At 37.1% G+C, this 23726-nt stretch overlaps 1 long non-coding RNA gene across 1 annotated transcript in view; it reads right to left on the bottom strand.

Annotated features, from left to right (window-relative positions):
• LOC131383820 (uncharacterized) overlaps window positions 1-23726 on the bottom strand; it is a 137199-nt gene that overhangs the window by 101155 nt on the left and 12318 nt on the right. The gene's annotated exons all lie outside the window — the stretch shown is intronic.

The raw sequence follows: 23726 nt of genomic DNA, 5'->3' as shown, positions 1-23726 counted from the left end.
AGTACTAGATGAAGACTGCCATGTTTTGTCTTTATGGCTTCTCAATTTTGTTGTTCTGTTCTAACCACCTTTTATTATTATCTTATTACCACTCAGTTGCAAAGAGTGAAGTCACTCTTACTGCTTTCTGACTGAGGATCCTTTCATGTCTCTGTTAACTAAAATATAAATACAGAAACTGTGGCAAAATACATTTATTTAACTGTATGACTATGAATAAAACAATTGTGAAGATTGTTGTTACAGAAAAAAACAAACTTTTTACCATTATTATTATTTACAAATACTGTAACAAACGTTTGAAAAAGAGAAGACAAGATTGACACATGGCAAATGAGTTGATACCTTTTGTAGAAATGCCAATTGATTTTATGCTGATCAATCAAGTAATTGAGCGTACCAGGAAAGACAGACTAACTAGGTTAAGTTGCAAAATCAATCTCCAAATCTCAGTGGCTTAACACAACAGTTTTGTTTCACACTCAAGTTAAATGCCCATCATGGGCGAGCTGTGGCTTTTCTCTACGTTATCTTTACTCCAACACAGACTGACAGAGAACCACAATCTGAAACACAACAGACTTAATGGCAAGGGAAAAGGACCTCATACCAGTATTGTCACTTCTCTTCACAACTCAATAGCTAGAATTCAACACAGGGTCTCACTGAAACACAAGGCTATCACGAAAGGATATCTTATTATGTGTCCAGAATGAGAGAACTGAAATATAGGGCAAACAGCCACTAGTTGTTATCATATCAAGATATAATATATTTAAGTAAATTAGAAGTAACACCAAAATGACCAAGAAAAAATAATGAGGTAAAATTGGGAAGAGGGGGAGAGAGGAAGAAAATCAGAGAGATGAAGGGAAGGCAAAGTATATTTATAGAGGGGATTTGGTGAATATTGCTTAATGAAACAGAGAACTGAGTATACGATAGGTCTGTGCTGTCCAATCAAGTAGCCATTAGTCACATGTATTTAAATTTAAATTAATTAAAATGAAATAAGTTTTAAATTCAGTTCCTCGGTCACACTAGCCACATTCTAAGTGCTCAATAGCAACATGTGGTCAGTGGCTATTGCATTGAATAGCACAGGTATAAAGCATTTTGATCACCTTAGAAAGTTCTTTTCAGCAGTTCTTTTATAGCACTGCTATCAATACTTGCTGTTACAAATTTTTTTAAATAAAAGGAAACAATTATTACACTTTTAAATTATAAAAATGAAAATAAAAATACACAAGAGCTACCAAAACACAACCAGATAGTAAAACATAAAATTTTTTAACAGAAATTACAATGTAAAATATAATAAAGCTAAGAATCAACATATATATCATACAAATATATTTGACTATAAAATTCAACATACTCAGAGAAGGTTATTCATAGAAACTCAATTAGCTGTAAACACGAGAAATAAAAATTGCCTATATTTTTTAATGCTTATCATGAGCCAGGCAACTAACATAAGCATGTAGCATATATTATTTCATGTAGTTATCATTATGAGCCAATGAGGTAGACAGTATTAATGTATTTGTTATACATGTAATGAAACCAAGACACTATATTATTAAATAATTTACAAAGATTACAAAGCTTAAAAGTAGCAGAGACTGTGAACCCAGCCAGTCTGATTCCAGACCTTGTCCTCTTGACCCATTTACCAAAATTGGCCATGACTTGAATAAAAAGCAACAAATTTTATGATCAAAATAGTTCACAGTATGTGCCCTGACCCCAGTAGAATTAAGCAAGAAATCAGAAAAGACAACTAGAAAATTCCTAACTGACCGAAAATTTTAAAATACACTGTAAATAATGCATTGGTCGAAGAATAACTTTGAAGCCAAAATTTTAAAATATTTAAACTGAATTATTAAAAACAGACCACAAATCAAAACTTGTATGATTCTTTGAGGTCAGGAGTTCAAGACCAGCCTGGCCAACATGATAAAACCCCAACTCTATTAAAAATACAAAAATGGCCGGGCACAGTCGCTCATGCCTATAATTCCAGCACTTCGGGAGGCTGAGGTGGGCGGATTACCTGAGGCCAAGAGTTTAACACCAGTCCAGCAAACATGGTGAAACCCTGTCTCTACTAAAAATACAAAAATTAGCCTAGCATGGTGGCAGGCACCTGTAATCTCAGCTACTTGGCAGGCTGAGGCAGGAGAATCGCTTGAACCTGGGAGGCAGAGGTTGCAGTGAGGTGAGATCACACCACTGCACTGCAGCCTAAGTGATAAGAGCAAGACTCCATTTAAACAAAAAGAAAAAATTAGCCAGGCATGGTGGCATGCACCTGTTGTCCCAGCTACTCAGGAAGCTGAGACAGGAGAATCACTTGAACACGGAGGGCAGAGGCTGCAGTGAGCCAAGATCATGCCACTGCACTCCAGCTGGGCAACAGAGTGAGACTATGTCTCAAAAAAAAAAAAAAAAAAAACCTTGTGTGATTCACCTAAAGCAGTGTTTAGGGAGAAATGGGAAGCCTTAAATGCAAATTTTAGAAATGAAGAAAGATGAAAAATTGATTATCTAAGCTTCCATTCAGTAAGTTTATAAAATAACAGTATATCAAACCTTGAAAATGGAAAGGAAAGAATAACAAAAGAGAGCTGAAATCAACAAAAGAGAAAGTCAAACTTACAGTAGGGAAAATCAACAAAATCAGAAACTGATTTTTTAAAATCAATTATAAAATTGGTAAACCCAAAAGAAGATTTATCAAGAAAGAGGGATATAATTTTATTCAAAACCATAAAATGATTTAATGAACAACTTTACACCAATACATTTGACAATTTAGATGGAATTAATAAATTCCTCAAAAAACTTAGCTAAACTGATTTATTAAAAAGTGAACATCTGAAAACCCTTATATATTATTAAAGAAATTGAGCCTATTATTTAAAAATGTTCACACACACACACACACACACAAACCTAAATCCTAGATGGAGTTACTGGTAAACACTTCCAAACCTTTAAGAAAGATATAATAAATAATACCAATCACACATAAACTCTTCCCAAGAATAGAAAAAGAGGAAACTCATCTCAAAAATGTGTACGAGACCAATATAACCTTTATTTCAAAACATCCAGAAACAAAATTACATCATTTAATCTCATAAACATACACACAAAAATTCTAAACAGACTACTAGCAAAATGAATAAAGATACATATTTTTTAAGATAATACATTTTGAAGGGATTTTGCAGTAATGCAAGTTGTGGGTTAACACTCCAAATCCACCCTTTGCAGAAAAAGCATTTATAAAAATTCAGCACCCACTCATGATAAAAATTCTCTTGGAAACTAGAAAGACAGGGGAACTTCCTTAACCTAGTGACAAATATCCATACAAGAAATCTACAATAAGCATCATCATCAAGATGGTGAAATCATGAAAGCTTTTGACTCAAGGTTAGACATGAAACAACGATGACTGCTGTCAACATTGAATATTGTACTGAAGGTCTTAGCCAATACAGTAAGACAAAAAAAGTGAAAATTGGTGTAAGAACTTGCAAAGAAACATAAAACTGCCATTATTTGCAAATGGCATGTTTGTTTAAATAAAAAATTCAAAAAAATTTACAGACAAAATATTAGAACTAGTAAGTAAATTTAGTAAGGTCACCAAATCCAGATAAATATATAAAATCAATTTTACATTTTATATTTTATATGTTTTTAATATTTTATAAACTTTTGAATTTTTATTTATATTTATGTTTACTAGCAATAGACATAGAAAATTATATATACACACACATATATATACACACAGTCATGCATTGCTTATTGACAGATAAACATTCTGAGAAATGTGTTTTAGGGACTGAGAGGAATCCATTCCAAGATGGCCAAATAGGAACAGCTCCAGGCTGCAGCTCCCAGCATGATCAACGCAGAAGATGGGTGATTTCTGCATTTCCAACTGAGGTACCTGGTTAATCTCACTGGGACTGGTTGGACAGTGGGTGCAGCCCATGGAAGGTGAGCTGAAGCAGGGTGGGGCGTCACCTCACAGGGGAAGTGCAAGGGGTCAGGGGATTTCCCTTTCCTAGCCAAGAAAAGCCATGACAGACTGTACCTGGAAAAACAGGACATTCCCACCCAAATACTGCACTTTTCCCATGGTCTTAGAAACCAGCAGACTAGGAGATTCTCTCCCATGCCTGGCTCGGTGGGTCCCACATCCACAGTACCTTGCTCACTGCTAGCACAGCAGTCTGAGATCAACCTGTGAGGCAGCAACCTGGCGAGGGGAGGGGCATCTGCCATTGCTGAGGCTTCAGTAGGTAAACAAAGTGGCTGGGAACCTCGAACTAAGTGAAGCCCATCACAGCTCAGCAAAGCCTACTGCCTCTATAGACTTCACCTCTGTGGGCAGGACATAGCTAAACAAAAGGTAGCAGAAACTTCTGCAGACTTGAACATCCCTGTCTGACAGCTCTGAAGAAAGCAGTGGTTCTCCTAGCACGGTGTTTGAGCTCTAACAATGGACAGAATGCCTCCTCAAGTGGGTCCCCGACCCCCATGTTGCCTAACTGGGAGACATCTCCCAGTAAGGGCAGACAGACACGTCATAAAAGCAGGTGACCGTCTGGGATGAAGCTTCCAGAGGAAGAATCAGGCAGCAATATTTGCTGTTCTGCAATATTTGCTGTTCTGCAGCCCCCGCTAGTGATACCCAGGCAAACAGGGTCTGGAGTGGACCTCCAGCAAACTCCAACAGACCTGCAGCTGAGGGACCTGACTGTTCAAACAAAAACTAACAAACAGAAAGGAACACCATCAACATCAACAAAAAGAACATTCACACCACAACCCCATCTGTAAGTCACCAACATCAAAGACCAAAGGTAGATAAAACCACAAAGATGGAGACAAACCAGAGTAGAAAAGCTGAAAATTCTAAAAATTGGAGAGGCTCTTCTCCTCCAAAGGATCACAGACCCTCAACAGCAATGGGACAAAGCTGGACGGAGAATGACTTTGACGAGTTGACAGAAGTAGGCTTCAGAAGGTTGGTAATAACAAACTTCTCCAAGCTAAAGGAGCATGTTCTAACCCATCACGAGGAAACTAAAAACCTTGAAAAAAAGGTTAGACGAATGGCTAACTAGAATAAACAGTGTAGAGAAGACCTTAAATGACCTGATGGAGCTGAAAACCACGGAATGAGAACTCCGTGATGCGTGCAAAAGCTTCAACAGCCAATTCGATCAAGTGGAAGAAACTATATCAGTGATCGAGGATCAAACTGATGAGATAAAGCAAGAAGAGAAGTGTAGAGAAAAGGGAGTAAAAAGAAACGAACAAAGACTCCAAGAAATATGGGACTATGTGAAAAGACCAAATCTATATTTGACTGGTATACCTGAAAGTGATGGGGAGAATGGAACCAAGTGGGAAAACATTTTTCAGGATATTATCCAGAAGAATTTCCCCAACCGTTCAAGGCAGACCAACATTCAAATTCAGGAAATACAGAGAACACCATGAAGAACTCCTCGAGAAGTGCAACCCCAAGACACATAACTGTCAGATTCACCAAAGTCAAAATGAAGGAAAAATGTTAAGGGCAGCCAGAGAGAAAGGTCGGGTTACCCACAAAGGGAAGCCCATCAGACTAGCAGATCTCTCGGAAGAAACCTGACAAGCCAGAAGAGACTGGGGGTCAATATTCAACATTCTTAAAAAAAAAGAGTTTTCAACCTAGAATTTCATATCCAGCCAAATTAAGCTTCATAAGCGAAAAATAAATAAAATCATTTACAGACAAGCAAATGCTGAGAGATTCTGTCACCACCAGGCCTGCCTTACAAGAGCTCCTGAAGGAAGCACTAAACATAGAAAGGAACAACCGGTACCAGCCACTGCAAAAACATGCCAAATTGTAAAGACCATCGATGCTAGGAAGAAACTGCATCAATTAATAGGCAAAATAACCAGCTAACATCATAATGACAGGATCAAATTCATAAATAACAATGTTAACCATATATGTAAATGGGCAAAATGCCACAATTAAAGACACAGACTGGCAAATTGGATAAAGAGTCAAGATCCATCAGTGTGCTGTATTCGGGAGACTCATCTCATGTGCAGAGACACACATAGGCTCAAAATGAAGGGATGGAGGAAGATCTACCAAGCAAATGGAAAGCAAAGAAAAAAAAAAGCAGGGGTTGCAATCCTAGTTTCTCCTAAAACAGACTTTAAGCCAACAAAGATATAAGGAGACAGAGAAGGCTATTACATAATGGTAATGGGATCAATTCAACAAGAAGAGCTAACTATCCTAAATATACATGCACCCAATACAGGAGCACCCAGATTCATAAAGCAAGTCCTCAGAGACCTACAAAGAGACTTAGACTCCCACACAATAATAATGGGAGACTTTAACACCCCACTGTCAACATTAGACAGATCAATGAGACAGACGGTTAACAAGGATATCCAGGACTTAAATTCAGCTCTGCACCAAGCTGACCTAATAGACATCTACAGAACCCTCCACCCCAAATCAACAGAATATACAGTCTTCTCAGCAACACAATGCACTTATTCTAAAATTGACCACATAATTGGAAGTAAAACACTCCTCAGCAAATGTAAAAGAACAGAAATCACAACAAACTGTCTCTCAGACCTCAGGGCAATCAAATTAGAACTCAGGAATAAGAAACTCATTCAAAACCACACAACTACATGGAAACGGAACAACGTGCTCCTGAATGACAACTGGGTAAATAAAGAAATGAAGGCAGAAATAAAGATGTTATTTGAAACCAATGAGAACAAAAACACAACATAACAGAATCTCTGGGACACATTTAAAGCAGTGTGTAGAGGGAAATTTATAGCACTAAATGCCCACAAGAGAAAGCAGGAAAGATCAAAAATTGGAACCCTAACATCACAATTAAAAGAACTAGAGAAGCAAGAGCAAACACATTCAAAAGCTAGAAGAAGGCAAGAAATAACTAAGACCAGAGCAGAACTGAAAGAGAGAAAGACACAAAGAATCCTTCAAAAAATCAATGAATCTGGGAGCTGGTTTTTTGAAAAGATCAACAAAATTGATGGACTGCTAGCAAGACTAATAAAGAAGAAAAGAGAGAAGAATCAAATAGGCACAATAAAAAATGATAAAGGGGATATCACCACCGATCCCACAGAAATACAAACTACCATCAGAGAATACTATAAACACCTCTACATGAATAAACTAGAAAATCTAGAAGAAATGGATAAATTCCTGGACACTTACACCCTCCCAAGACTAAACCAGGAAGAAGTTGAATCCCTGAATAGACCAATAACAGGCTCTGAAATTGAGGCAATAATTAATAGCCTACCAACCAGAAAAAGTCCAGGACCATATGGATTCACAGCCAAATTCTACCAGAGGTGCAAAGAGGGGCTGGTACCATTCCTTCTGAAACTATTCCAATCAATAGAAAAAGAGGGAATCCTCCCTAACTCATTTTATGAAGCCAGCATCACCCTGATACCAAAACCTGGCAGAGACACAACAAAAAAAGAGAATTTTAGACCAATATTCCTGATGAACATTGATGCAAAAATCCTCAATAAAATACTAGCAAACTGAATCCAGTAGCACATCAAAAAGCTTATCTACAATGATCATGTTGGCTGCATCCCTGGGATGCAAGGCTGGTTCAACATAAGCAAATCAATAAACATAATCCATCACATAAACATAATCAACAACAAAAACCACATGATTATCCCAACAGATGCAGAAAAGGCCTGCGACAAAATTCAATAGCTTTCATGCTAAAAACTCTCAATAAACTAGGTATTGATGGAACCTATATCAAAATAATAAGAGCTATTTATGACAAACCCACAGCCAATATCATACTGAATGGGAAAAAGCTGGAAGCATTTGCTTTGAAAACCAGCACAAGACAAGGATGCCCCCTCTCACCATTCCTATTCAACATAGTGTTGGAAGTTCTGGCCACGGCAATCAGACAAGAGAAAGAAATAAAGTGGATTCAAATAGGAAGAGAGGAAGTCAAATTGTCTCTGTTTGCAGATGACATTATTATATATTTAGAAAACCCCATCATCTCAGCCGAAAAACTCCTTAAGCTGAGAAGCAACTTCAGCAAAGTCTCTGCATACAAGATCAATGTGCAAAAATCACAAGGATTCCTATACACCAAGAACAGACAAACATAGAGCCAAATCATGAATGAATTCCCATTCACAATTGCCCCAAAGAGAATAAAATACCTAGAAATACAACTTACAAGGGATGTGAAGGACTCCTCAAGGAGAACTACAAACCACTGCTCAAGGAAATAAGAGAGGACACAAACAAATGGAAAAACATTCCATGCTCATGGACAGGAAGAATCAATAACGTGAAAATAGCCATACTGCCCAAAGTAATTTATAGACTCAATGCTATCACCACCAAGCTACCACTGACTTTCTTCAAAGAATTAGAAAAAAAACTACTTTAAATTTCATATGGAACCAAAAAAGAGCCCGTATAGCCAACACAATCCTAAGCAAAAAGAACAAAGCTGGAGGCATCACACTACCTGACTTCAAACTGTACTACAAGGCTGCAGTAACCAAAACTGCATGGTACTGGTAGAAAAACAGATATATAGGCCAATGGAACAGAATAGAGGCCTCAAAAATAACACCACACATCTACAACCATCTGATCTTTGACAAACCTGATGAAAACAAGCAATGGGGAAAGGATACCATATTTAATAAACAGTGTTAGGAAAACAGACTAGCCATATGCAGAAAACTGAAACTGGACCCCTTCCTTACACCTTATACAAAAATTAACTCAAGATGTATTGAAAACTTAGACGTAACACCTAAAATCATAAAAACGCTAGAAGAAAGCCTAGGCAATACCATTCAGGACATAGGCATGGGGAAAGACTTCATGACTAAAATACCAAAAGCAATGGCAACAAAAGCAAAAATTGACAAATGGGATCTAATTAAACTAAAGAACTTCTGCACAGCAAAAGAAACTATCATCAGAGTGAACAGGCAACCTACAGAATGGGAGAAAAATTTTGCAATCTATCCATCTGACAAAGAGCTAATATCCAGAATCTACAAGGAACTTAAACAAAAAAAAAAAAGCAAACAACCCCATCAAAAACTGGCCAAAGGATATGAACAGGCACTTCTCAAAAGACATTTATGCGGCCAAAAAAAAATGAAAAAAGCTTATCATCACAGGTCATCAGAGAAATGCAAATCAAAACCATAATGAGATACCATCTCACATCGGTTACAATGGCAATCATTAAAAAGTCAGGAAACAACAGATACTGGAGAGGATGTGGAGAAATAGGAATGCTTTTACACTGTTGGTGGGAGTGTAAACTATTTCAACCATTGGGGAAGACAGTGTGGTGATTTCTCAAGAATCAAGAACTGAAATACCATTTGACCCAGCAATCCCATTACTTGGTATATACCCAAAGGATTATATATCATTCTACTATAAAGACACATGCACACGTATGTTTATTGCAGCACTATTCACAATAGAAAAGACTTGCAACCAACCCAACTGCCCTTCAATGATATACTGGATAAAGAAAATGTGGCACATAAACATCATGTAATACTATGCAGCCATAAAAAAGGATGAGTTCATGTGCTTTGCAGGGACATGGATGAAGCTGGAAACCATCATTCTCAGCAAAGTAACACAGGAACAGAAAACCAAACAATGTACGGTCTCACTCATAAGTGGAAGTTGAACAATGTGAACACATGGACACAGAGAGGGGAGCATCTCACACCAGGGCCTATCAGAGGATGGTGGGCTGGGGAAGGGATAACATTAGGAGAAATACCTAATATAGATGACAGGTTGATGGGTGCAGCAAACCACCATGGCACATGTGTACCTATGTAACAAACCTGCACATTCGCACCTGTATCCCAGAACTTGAAGTATAATTTAAAATAAATAAATAAATAAATAAAAATTTTAAAAGATAGAAAATTTTAAAAAAAAAGAAAAGACAACCCATATATAAGGCCACATACCTGCAACCAAGTGAATTTTTTAAAAAGTCGACCCAAAGAACAATGGGAAAGGGACATCCTATTCAATAAGTGCTGGGAAAACTGACTAACCATATGCAGAAGAATCAAACTGGACCCATATCTCTCATCATATACTAAATTAATTCAAGATGGATTAAAGATTTAAAAGTAAGATCTTAAACTATAAAAATGCTAGAGGAAAATCTAGGAAGTCGTAGCCACAGCAATCAAGAAAGAGAAAGAAATAAAAGGCATCCAAATAGGAAAAGAAGAATTTAAACAATCTCTCTTTGCTAATGGTCTGATTCTATATCTAGAAAACCCTAAATACCCTGCCAAAGGGATCCTGGAACTAATAAACAACTTGAGTAAAATGTCAAGATTCAAAAATCAATGTACCAAAATCAGTAGCATTTCTATATATCAATAACATCAAGTCAAGAGCCAGATCAAGAATGCAACACTATTTATAATAGCCACAAGAAAAAATAAAATACCTAGGAATACATCTAACCAAGGAGGTGAAAGATCTCTACAAGGAAAACTACAAAAACTGCTGAAAGAAATCACTGATGACACAAACAGTTAGAAAAATATTCCAAGCTCACTGATTGGAAGAATCAATATCATTAAAATGACCATAATGCCCAAGGAAATCTGCAGATTCAACACTATTCCTATGAAACTACCAATGTCATAGTTACAGAATGAGAGTCCAAATAGCCAAAGCAATTCTAAGCAAAACATAAAGCTTGAGACACATTACCTGGCTTCAAACTGTACTAAAAAACTGTAGTTAAAACAAAAAACAAAACACAGCACAGTACTGGTACAAAAACATACACACGGACCAATGGCACATAATAGAGAACCCAGAAATACAGACACACACTGATAGCCATCTGATTTTTAACAAAGTTGGCAAAAAATAAGCAGTGGAGAAAAGATTCCTGTTTTAGCCCATTTTCACACTGCTGAAAAGAAATATCTGAGAATGGGTAATTTATAAAGAAAGGAGGTTTAATTGACTTACAGTTCTGCATGGCTGGGGAGGCCTCAGGAAACTTACAATCATGCTGGAAGGCACCTCTTAAGAGGGCGGCAGGATAGAGAATGTGTGCAGCAGGGAAAATGCTAGACACTTATAAAACTATCAGATCTCATTATAACTCACTATCACGAGAACAGCATGGGGGAAACCGCCCCCATGATTCAATTACCTCCCACAGTTCCCTCCCATGACACATGGGGATTACAATTCAAGATGATATTTGGGTGCGGACACAGCCAAACAATGTCATTCCATCCCTGGCCTCTCCCAAATCTTATTTCCTCACATCTCAAAATACAATTATGCCTTTCCAACAGTCCCCAAAAGTCTTAACTTATTCCAGCATTAACCCAAAAGTTTTAAGTCCAAAATCTTATCTGAGACGAGGCAAATCCCTTCCACCTATGAACCTGTAAAATCAAAAGCAGGTTAGTTACTTCTTAGATACAATGACAGTACAGGTATTGGGTAAATACACCTGTTCCAAATGGGAGAAATTGACCAAAACAAAGGGGCTATAGGCCCCACGCAAGTCCAAAATCCAATAGGGCAGTCGTTAAACCTTAAAGTTCCAAAATGATATCCTTTGATTCTATGTCTCACATACAGGTCACACTAATGCAAGAGGTGGGTTCCCATAAGCCTTAGGCAGATCTGCCCCATGGCTTTTCAGGGTATAGCCCCACTTTCAGTTGCTTTCATGGGCTGGCATTGAGTGTCTGTGGCTTTTCCAGGAACATGGTGCAAGCTATCAGTGGATCTAACATTCTGGGGTCTGGAGGATGATGGCCCTCTTCTAACAGCTCCACTAGGCAACACCCAAGTGGAGACTCTGTATGGGGGCTCCAACCCCACATTTCCCTTCTGCACTTCACTAGCAGAGGTTCCCTATTAGGACTTCAGCCTTGCAGCAAACTTCTTCCTAGACATCTAGGCATTTCCATTCATCCTCTGAAATCTAGGGGGAGGTTCAAATCTCAATTCTTGACTTCTGTGTACCCAAAGGCCCAACATTCACTGTAAGCCACCAAGGCCTGGGGCTCGCACCCTCTTAAGCAATGGTCTGAGCTCTATGTTGGCTCCTTTTAGCCACAGCTGGGAGCTGAAGCAGCTGGGACACAGGGTACCATGTCCCAAGGCTGCATAGGGCAGGAGGGCCCTGGGCCTGGCCCATGAAACCATTTTTCCCTCTTAGGTTTCCAGGCCTGTGATGAGAGGGGCTGCCATGAAGGTCTCTGACATGCCCTAGAAACATTTTCCCCATTGTCTTGACTATTAACATTCGGCTCCTCGTTACTTATGCAAATTTCTGCAGCCAGTTTGAATTTCTCCCCAGAAAATGGGTTTTTCTTTTTCATTGCATTGTCAGGCTGCGAATTTTCCGAACTTGTATGCTCTGCTTCCTCTTGAACTCTTTGCCACTTAGAAATTTCTTCTGCCAGATTACCCTAAATCTTCTCCCTCAAGTTCAAAGTTCCACGGATCTGTAGAGTTAGGTAAAAATGCCACCAATCTCTTTGCTAAAGCATAGCAAGAGTCACCTTTATTCTAGTTCCCAACAAGTTCCTCATCTCCATCGGAGACCATCTCAGCCTGGACTTCGTTGTCCTATATCACTACGAACATTTTGGTCAAAGCCATTCAACAGTCTCTAGGAAGCTCCAAACTTTCCCACATCCTCCTGTCTTCTTCTGAGCCCTCCAAACTGTTTCAACCTCTGCCTGTTACACAGTTCCAAAGTCGCTTAGCAGTTACACAGTTCCAAAATCTTATAGCAGAATCCCACTCTCTATGGTACCAATTTACTGTATTTGTCCCTTCTCATGCTGCTATGAAGAAATATTCAAGATTCGGTAATTCATAAAGAAAAGAGGTTTAATTGAGTCACAGTTTTGCATGGCTGGGGAGGCCTCAGGAATCTTACATTCATGGCAGAAGGCATCTTTTTACAGGATGGCAGGAAAATAAGTGCCAGCAGAGGAAATGCCAGTTGCTTATAAAACCAGAAGATCTTGTGAGAACTCTCACTATCATGAAAACAGCATGGGGGAAACCATCCCCGTGTTTCAATTACCTCCCCCGGGTCCCTCCCATGACACATGGGGATTATGGGGATTACAACTCAAGATGAGATTTGGGTACAGACACAGCCAAATGATATCAACTCCCTATTTAACAAATGGTGCTGGGACAGCTGGCTAGCTATAACATAAACAGAAAAGCACAGAATATTATAACACTGTAACTGTCATGTGTAAACTACTCTTTTTTTTTTTTTTTTTTTTGAGACAGAGTCTTGCTCTGTCGCCCAGGCTGGAGTGCAGTGGCGCGATCTCGGCTCACTGCAAGCTCCGCCTCCCGGGTTCACGCCATTCTCCTGCCTCAGCCTCTCCGAGTAGCTGGGACTACAGGCGCCCGCCACCACGCCCGGCTAATTTTTTGTATTTTTGGTAGAGACGGGGTTTCACCGTGGTCTCGATCTCCTGACCTCGTGATCCGCCCGCCTCGGCCTCCCAAAGTGCTGGGATTACAAGCGTGAGCCACCGCGCCCGGCCATGTGTAAACTACTCTTATCCTAAGTAGAAAGACTAGATGATGAACCAATCAAAAAGAATAACTACAACTTTTCAAGACACAGACAGTACAGTAAGATATAAATAGAAACAATAAAAAAGTTAAAACATGGGAAGATAAACATAAGACATAGAGTTTCTATTACTTTTCTTTTTGCCTGTTTGTTTGTTTATGCAAACAGTGTTAAGTAATTATTAGGTTAAAATAATGGGTTATAAAATAGTGTTATAAAATAGTTTTTTCAAGCCTCATGGTCACCTCAAACCAAAAAACATATCATGGACACACAAAAATAGAAAGAATGAAACTAAATCATGCCACTAGAGAAAATTACCTTCAATAAACAAATGCAGGAAGGAAAGAAAGAAGGAAGAGAAGACCACAAAACAACCTGAAAACAAGTAACAAAATGGCAAAAGTAAGTTCTTATTAATATCAATGTTGAATGTAAATGGACTAAGCTCTTCAATCAAAAGACATAGACTGGCTGAATGAATGAAAAAACAAGACCTATCACCTATGAGAAATATACTTCACCCATGAAGACACACATAGACTGCAAATAAAGAAATGAAACAAGATATTCTATGCCAATGGAAACTAAAAAAGAGCAGGAATAATTATATGAGACAAAATAGATTTCAAGACAAAAACTATAAGAAAAGACAAAGAAGGACACTATATAATGATTAAGAGGTCAATTCAGCAAGAAGATTTAAGAATTTTAAATATATATGCACCCAACACTGGAGCACACAGATATACAAAGTAAATATTACTAGAAAGATAGATAGGCCCCAGTGCAATCATAGCTGAAGAAAGATAGGCCCCAGTGCAATCATAGCTTAAGACTTCAACACCCACTTGCGGCATTGGACAGATCTTCCAGACAGAAAATCAACAGAGAAACATTAATCTGCACTATAGACCAAGTGGATCTAATAAATATTTACATAACATTTCATCCAATGGCTGCAGAATACATATTCTTTTCCTCAGCAAATGGATCATTCTCAAAGATAGACCATATATTAGGTTCCAAAACAAGTCTTAAAACATCCAAAAATATTGAAATAATATCAAGCATCTTCTCTAAGCAAAATAAAATAAAACTAGAAATTAAAAACAGGAAGAATTTTGGAAACTTCTATACAAATACACAGAAACTAAGCCATATGATCTTAAATGACCAGTGGCTCTATGAAGAAATGAAGAAGGAGATTGAAAAATTTCTTGAAACAAATGATAATGAAAACACAACATATCAAAACCTATAGGATACAATAAAAGCAATACTAAGTGGGAAGTTTATAGCAATAAGTGCCTACATAAAAAAGGAGAAAAAACCTCAAATAAACAATCTAATAATGCATTTTAAAGCACCAGAAAAGCAAGAGCAAACCAAACACAAACATTTGTAGAAGAAAAGAAATAATAAAGTTTATAGCAGAAATAAATGAAATTGAAATGAAGAAAACAATACAAAATATCAATAAAACAAAAAGTTGGTTTTTGGAAAAGTTAAACAAAATTGACCAACCATTAGCCAGACTAACACAAAGAAAGAAAGAAGATACAAATAAATAAAATCAGAAATGAAAAAAGAGACATTACAACTGATAATGCAGAAATTCAAAGGATCATTAGTGGCTACTGTAAGCAACTATATGCCAATAAATTGGAAAATCTAGAAAAAAATGGACAAATTCCCAGACACACACAATCTACCAAGACTAAACCAGAAAGAAATCCAAAATCTGAACAGAATAATAACAAGTGACAAGATCAAAGCTGTAATAAAAGTCTTCCAGTGGTCCTGGAATGGTGGCTCCTGCCTGTAATCCCAGCACTTTGGGAGGCTGAGATGCGAGTGTAACTTGAGGTCAGAAGTTTGAGACCAGCCTGGCCAACATGGCGAAACCCCATCTCTACTAAAAATACAAAAGTAGCCAGGCGTGGTGGCATGTGCCTGTTGTCCCAGCTACTCCAGAGGCTGAGGCAAGAGAATTGCTTGAACCCAGGAGGCGGAGGTTGTAGTGAGCTGAGATCACACGACTGCACTCCAGGCCAGGCGATGGAGCAAGACTCTGCCTCAAAAAAAGAAAAACAAAAGTCTCCCAGTGGCCAGGCGCAGTGGCTCATGTCTGTAGGGAGGTGGGCACCTGTAATCCCAGCTACTGGGGAGGCTGAGGCATGAGAATCGCTTGAACCCAGGAGGCAGAGGTTGCAGTGAGCTGAGATCACACCACTGCATTCCAGCCTGGGTGACACAGCAAGACCCTGACTCAAAAAAAAAAAAAAAAAAAATTCTCCCAAAAGTCTCCCAGTAAAGAAAACCCCAGCACCTCGTAGTTTCACTACTGAACTCTACCAAACCTTTAAAGAAGAATTAATACCAATCCTACTCAAAATATTCTGAAATATTCAGGAGGAGAGAATATATCCAAGCTCATTCTATGAGGCCAGCACTACTTCAATACCAAAACCAGACAAAGACACATTTAAAAAAAAAAGTAAACGACAGGCCAACATCTCTGATGAATACTGATGCAAAAATCCTCAGCAAAATACTAGCAAACTGAACTCAACAGTACATTAGAAAGATCATTCATCATGATCAAGTGGGATTTATTCCTGGAATGCAAGAATGAGTCACTATATGCAGATCAATCAATCAATGTGACACATCATATCAACATAATGAAGGATAAAAACCGTATGATTATTTCAAGTGATGGTGAAAAGAAATTTGATAAAATTTAACATCTCTTTATGATAAAAAAAAGTGGGTATAGTCGGAACTTACCTTAACATAACAAAAGCCATATAGGACACACCCACAGCTAGTATCATATTGAGTGGAAAAAACTGAAAGCCTCTTCTCTAAGACCTGGAACATGACAAGGATGTCCACTATCACCACTGTTATTCAACATAGTACTAGAAGTCCTAGCTAAAGCCATCAGACAAAAGAAAGGAATAAAGGGCATCCAAATTGGAAAAGAAGAATTAAAATTATTTGTGTTTGCAGATGATATATTATATATAGAAAAGCCTAAAAACTCCACCAAAAAACAATGAGAACTGATAAACCAATTCAGTAAAGTTGCAGAATACAAAATCAACATACAAAAATCAGTAGCATTTTTATGTGCCAACAGTGAACAATATGAAAAAGAAATTTTAGAAAGTAATCCCATTTGTAATAGTCACAAATAAAATTAAATAGCTAGGAATTAATTTAACCAAAGAAGTAAAAGATCTCTATAATGAAAACTATAAAACATTGTTGAAACAAACAGAAGAGGGAAAGAAAAATATTCCATATTCATGGATTAGAGGAATAAATATTGCTTAAATGTCTATACTACCCAAAGCAATCTACAGATTCAATTCAACGTCTATCAAAATACCAATTACATTCTTCACAGAAATAGAAAAAACAATCCTAAAATTTATGTGGAACTGCAAAAGGCCCAGAATAGCCTGAGCTATCATAAGCAAAAAGAACAAAACTGGAAGAATCACATTACCTGACTTCAAATTATTCTACAGAACCATAGTAACCAAAACATCACGGTACTGGCATAAAATCAGACACATAGACCAATGGAACAGAATAGAGAACCCAGAAATAAATCCACACACCTACAGTGAACTCATTTTTAACAAAGAGGCCAAGAATATACAGTAGGGAAAAGACATTCTCTTCAATAAATGATGATGGGGAAACTGAATATCCATATGCAGGAGAATGAAACTAGACCCCCTATCTCTCATCATATAAAAATCAAATAAAAATAGATTAAAGATTTAAACCTAAGACCTCAAACTATGAAATGACTACAAGAAAACATTAGGGAAACTCTCCAGGACATTGTTGTGGACAAATATTTCTTGAGTAATACCCTACAAGCACAGGCAACCAAGCCAAAAATGGACAAATGGGAGCACAATGAGTTCAAAAGCTTCACACAGTGAGGGAAATAATCAACAAAGTGAACAAACAACCCACAAATAGGAGAAAATATTTGCAAACTACTCATCTGACAAAAGATTAAAAAACAGAATGTATAAGAAGCTCAAACAACTCTACAGGAAAAAAATCTAATAACCCAACAAAAAAAGGGGCAAAAGATTTGAATAGGCATTTCTCAAAAGAAGACACACGAATAGGAAACAGGCATATGAAAAGGCGCTCAACATCATTGATCATCAGAGAAATGCAAACCAAACTACAATGAGATATCATCTCATGCTGGTTAAAATGGCTTATATCCAAGAGACAGGCAATAAGAAATGATGATGAAGATATGGATAAAACGGAATCTTCCCACACTGTTTTTGGAAATGTAAATTAGTACAACCACTATGGAGAATAGTTTGGAGTTTCCTCAGAAAAACTAAAAATTGAGCTACCATATGATTCAGTAATCCCACTGCTGGGTATATGTTGGAAAGAAAGGAAATAAGTATATCAAAGTGGTATCTGCATTCCCATGTTTGTTGCAGCACTGTTCACAATAGTCAAGATTTAGAAGCAACCTAAAGTTGTTCACCAACAAGTGAGTGAATAAAGAAAAGGTGGTGCTTATACACAATGGAGTACTATTCAGTCAAAAAAGAATGAGATCCAGCCATTTGCAACAACATGGATAGCAGTGGAGATCATTACGTTAAGTGAAATAAGCCAGGCAAAGAAAGACAAACATCACATGTTTTCATTTGTTTGTGGGATCTTAAAATCAAAACAATTGAATTCATGGAGATAGAGAGTAGAAGGATGGTTACCAGAGGCCAGAAAGGATAGTAAGGGGCTGGGTGGGTGGAGTGGGTATGGTTAATGGGCACAAAAAAATAGTTCAAAAATAAGACCTAATATTTAATAGCACAACCATGACTATAGTCAATAAAAACAGTACATATTTAATAACTAAAAGATTGTAACTGAATTGTTTGTAACATAAAGGATAAATGCTTGAGGGGACGGATACTCCATTCTCCATATGATTATTTCACATTGCATGCCTCTATCAGAACATCTCATGCATCCCATAAATATACACATGTACTATGTACCCACAAAAATTAAAAATAAAAAAAAATTTCAAATAATCCTTGAAGAAAACCTAGGAAACACCATTCTGAACATCAGTCTTGGGAAAGAATTTATGACTAAGTCTTCATAAGTAATTGCAGCAAAAACGAAAGTTTACAAGTGAGACTTAATTAAACTAAGGGGCTTCTTCACAGCAAAAGAAACTATCAACAGCATAAATGGGCAACGTACAGAATGGGAGAAAACATTGATAAACCATCCATCCAACAAAGGTCAAATATCCAGAATCTATAAGGAACTTAAACAATTCAACAGGCAAAAACCAAATAACCACATTCAAAAGTGGGCAAAAGACATAAACAGACACTTTTCAAAAGAAGACATCCAAGCAGCCAACATATTTTTTAAAAAAAGATTAAACACCACTAATCATCAGAGACATGCCAATCAAAACCACAATGAGGTACCATCTCACACTAGTCAGAAAGGCTATTATTAAAAAGACAAAAAATAACAGATGTTGGCAAGGATGCAGAGAAAAGAGAACACTTATACACCATTGAGGGGAATATAAGGTAGTTTAACCCCTACAGAAAACAGTATGGAGATTTCTCAAAGAGCTAAAAATAGAACTGCCATTCAACCCACCAATCCCACCACTAGGTATTTATCCAAAGGAAAACAAATTGTTTTGTCAAGAAGACACCTGTGCTTATATGTTTATTGCAGCACTATTTACAATAGCAAAGTCATGGTGTCAACTTAAGTCTCCACAAATGGTTGATTGGATAAAGAAAATGTGCTACATATATCCCATGGAATACCATGCAACCAGAAAACAGAATAAAACCATGTCCTTCACAACACAGATGGAGCTGGAGGCCATTATCCTAAATAAAACAACTGAGAAACAGAAAGTATCGAAGCATCTTACAATCAAATTTTGGGTAAAAATAAGACATACTCAAACGAGAATATACTGTATGATCCCAAACTATATAAAGAATACCTACAAATCAACATGAAAAAGGAAGACAATTCACTAGAAAAAATGACTAGAAGACTTGTGTAGGCAATTCATAAAAGAGGATACCCAAATGGTCATCAGAGAAATGCAAATTAAATGCATCAGAAGGGTAAAAATTAAAATGATAGAAAATACCAAATGTTGGCTTTGGTAAGGAGGAATTGGTATTCTCATATATAGACTGATGGGAGTATAAGTTCGTACAACTACTGTTCAGATGCATCTACCAAAGGTAATCTATGTATGTACAGCCTGCACCCTGCAACTTCATTCTGTGGTATATATACTCTAGACATACATATGTAGGGTCAACAAAAGATACAAACCAGAATGTGCATAACAGCACTATCTGTAATACCACCAATCTGGAAATGTTTATAATACCAAAATGTCCACCATCAAAAGCATAGATATATTAATTATAGTATTACATATAATGACATATCATACAACGAGAATGAATTAGTTACACCTACCCATAATACAAATGAATCTCAAAAATAGCATGAATAAAATAAGTAAGGCACTAAAGAGTACATATCATACAAATCTATTTACAAAAAGGCAAAAGGAGGTGAAACTAATCTATGGTATTAGAAGTCAGAATGAAATTCTCCTTGATGGCAGGGAAAGAGGGGTGGATAGTAACTTAAAGGGGCATAAGGGCACTTCTGGGTTTCGGGCAACGTTTTGATTTTTAATCTAGATGCTAGTTCCATCTGTAAAAAAGTAAAACTTGTGAAGATTTATTAAAATGTACATTTATGAATTTTGCACATTTTCATTATTTTATCCTTCAATAAATAGTCTACATAAAAATACAAGGAGATAATTAAAAACTACAGTATTGGGAAGGAGGAAATTGATTCTAAAGGATTCTTAAGTCTTTTGATTTTAAAGAAGGTTATATTACCAACCAATATTATACTAAGTCAAGATTGCATGTTATATTTGCTAAAGCTGAACATCAAATCAATAACATTCAATCAAAAGATTACTAAAAAAACTTACACTACAACATGACCAGGGTCACATATCTCCTCTTGTGCCCCAAGTCAACGCAACTTTGAACATTTCTCCCATATTATTTCTTCCCTAGCAAAAACAACTTCATCCTCATATATATATCACAACATCACATTGTACTTTGTAATTCAATTTTACTTGTCAATTACATTTAAATCAATCTAGGAAAAAATTTAAACTTTATCCCTATTTTTGTATGCCGATATCTGAGGATATGTCATGATCTTTGGGAATAAGATAATCATGTGGGAAAAGTGCTATTTTTTTCACTATCAACAGAACTACTAAGTAACTAATGAATGAGTGGGGTAGCATATACAGCATGCACACCCTGGACAAAGGGATGATTCACATCCAGAACAGAACAGGGTGGGACAACATGAAATTTCATCACACTACTCAGAATGGTATGCAAGGTCAAACTTATGAATTGTTTATTTCTGGGACTTTCCATTTAATATATCTAGACCACGGTGGACCACAGGTAACTGAAACCATGGAAAGCGGAAGTGTAGATAAAAGGAGACTACTGTATTTCAGTTAAAATGACAATCCCTAAACCAGCATAGCACAGAACACAGGACCTTAACTAGCATTCTAAACTTTAAGTAAAATTTTAGAGGAAAAAAATATATGGTTACAAGAATGCGTCATCTCTGCTATTATACTCATCACCATTGAAAGTTTCTTATAAGATGCTTTTATAATTTTCAGATGTGCAAAAAAGGTAAAATTTCTACAAATATAATTACATAAATTTTCCTACCATAGTGTCAGATATTAAGCTAGATATTTAATGTAATTCTCATATGTAAGTTAATTCTCTCAAAGACTGGAAATTAGGAATCATTATAATAGTCTTAAAGATACAGAAATTGAGGTTCAAGGGATTTAAATTAGTTTCTCAAAGTCAAACATCTGGCAATTAGCAGACTGAGGACTCAAACCCAAGGTCTGTTTGTATCCAATATCTTCACCTTTTAAACTATATTACGTAACTCCCTGTAGTCCCTCAGCAAAGACATACACATGATTCATTTTAGAAATTAATACATCAGTGGCATATTAGTGAAAGGAAGGCTGAAATATAGAGAGTGACGGAAGAAACAATCCTGTGTCCTTCAAATAACTGCCTAGGCATGCAGAAAGCTGGTCCCTGTAAGGAGTTAAAATATATAGCCTAGGTAAAGTAAATTAAAAGGGGCTGTATGAATCCACTGCACTTAGATTTGGAGAAAGATGCATTTATTATTCTGTACACCTTGGCATGTGTGATTGATGTAAATTTGAGGCTTTATGAGTAAAAAGTGCTGACAAACAAGTGAATCACTTTATTAATGTGCTATAAAAGGATAAATGAGGTTTCAGAAACTTTGTTTGCCCTAGACTCAGCACATTGGAAAGGCTGGCAAAGGTAAATGCCTCCTCAGGATGATCCATTGCAACTCCTTCTCAGTTTTTCATATGCAGTCTTTCCCTTAGATTTCTTGGAGTTATTAATTCTCTATATGCATAACGTCAAAATACTTGGTCTTACTCTGACCGATCTCAAAATACTTGGCTATCGCATTCATTTATCTAGTCCACAAACCTTCCACTAATCTCTTATCTAAAGTCTGCTCTCCTGAGAGAAGGACTCGTCAGGTGTCTTTCTCTGGATTCTAGTTTCTTCAAATATTTGAGAAATGTATATCTTCTAGGAGGAACAAATCAATGCTGTCACAGTGGGATTTATGAGCCCACGCCACTCTCCAACACCATGCTCCTGTGAAGCTTCTTTGCAGCACTAGAAATTCATTCCTAGATGTCTTAGAGATTTTATTCTTTAAGAGATCTTTCTCAAAACACAAATATCTAAAATTATTATTAAATAATATGTATCTGGGAAGAGCTAAGAAAAAGAGCAAAACTGTAGTAGGAGTTCTAGAAGGAATGCAAAGGCTACCTACACAATTTCCTAGGCTAACAACAAATGTCCTCCCTAAGCCTCTAAAGTGCTTGTCGGTAAATTTGTCCAAATTTCTCAGGTTCCAGATCAGCCTTTCTTTTTTTAAAAACATAAACTTGTTCCTTCAGGCCAGGAGAAATTGTACCCATTAATAGGAACTGTTCCGGAGAGAGGTAGGTATACATTTAAGACACACATGGAAAAATAAACTGTAAAAACCCCATCCCACTATGCTATCTAGGACCTCAGGACATTATTATACAAATTAGAAAAAGCCTCCCTTTCTGGATGGAGGGCTCACGACTCAGCAAAAAAAGAAACAGCTGAATTTCAGCCCCCACCCCCATCCTTACTAGGAGCAGTTGTACAGCATGCACAGAAACTGCCCAACCATATGTGAGTTTCTCTAGGACTACTGTCTCAGTTTGCAAAAGGTTGTTCACAGGCTCAGATTGTCCTTCTTCAAATTGTCTTAATTAAAAGAAAATTCTAATCTTTCAAGTTAAATTTTAGTGCAAATATCTGAAAAGTTGACACTTGTTTGATATTTCCCCAAGATGTATCTTGAAATTCACTGAGGAAATTGATGTCTTTTGTCACTATATAAGCATTTTTGTTTCATCTGCCCTCTGCTATACACTTCGTACCCTTCATTCCAATACACACACACATACACATAGACCTAGACACACCCATGTCCTTCACCAGCCACATCCATACCTATACACACAGACACACACAGACACACACAACCAGGCAAACACACACTCACTCATATGCCTATACACGTTCACCCAACCACACCCAATCATACAAACAACCACATGCACCCAAAAACACACCACAAATACTCACACTGATACATACCCACACTCGGACACACACACACACACACACACACACACACACACACACATGCTTTTCCATA

Source organism: Hylobates moloch, unplaced genomic scaffold (genome assembly GCF_009828535.3).
Source record: "Hylobates moloch isolate HMO894 unplaced genomic scaffold, HMol_V3 SCAFFOLD_6, whole genome shotgun sequence".
In the NCBI taxonomy this organism is placed as follows: domain Eukaryota; kingdom Metazoa; phylum Chordata; class Mammalia; order Primates; family Hylobatidae; genus Hylobates; species Hylobates moloch.
This window is presented reverse-complemented; position numbering and strand designations above follow the sequence as displayed.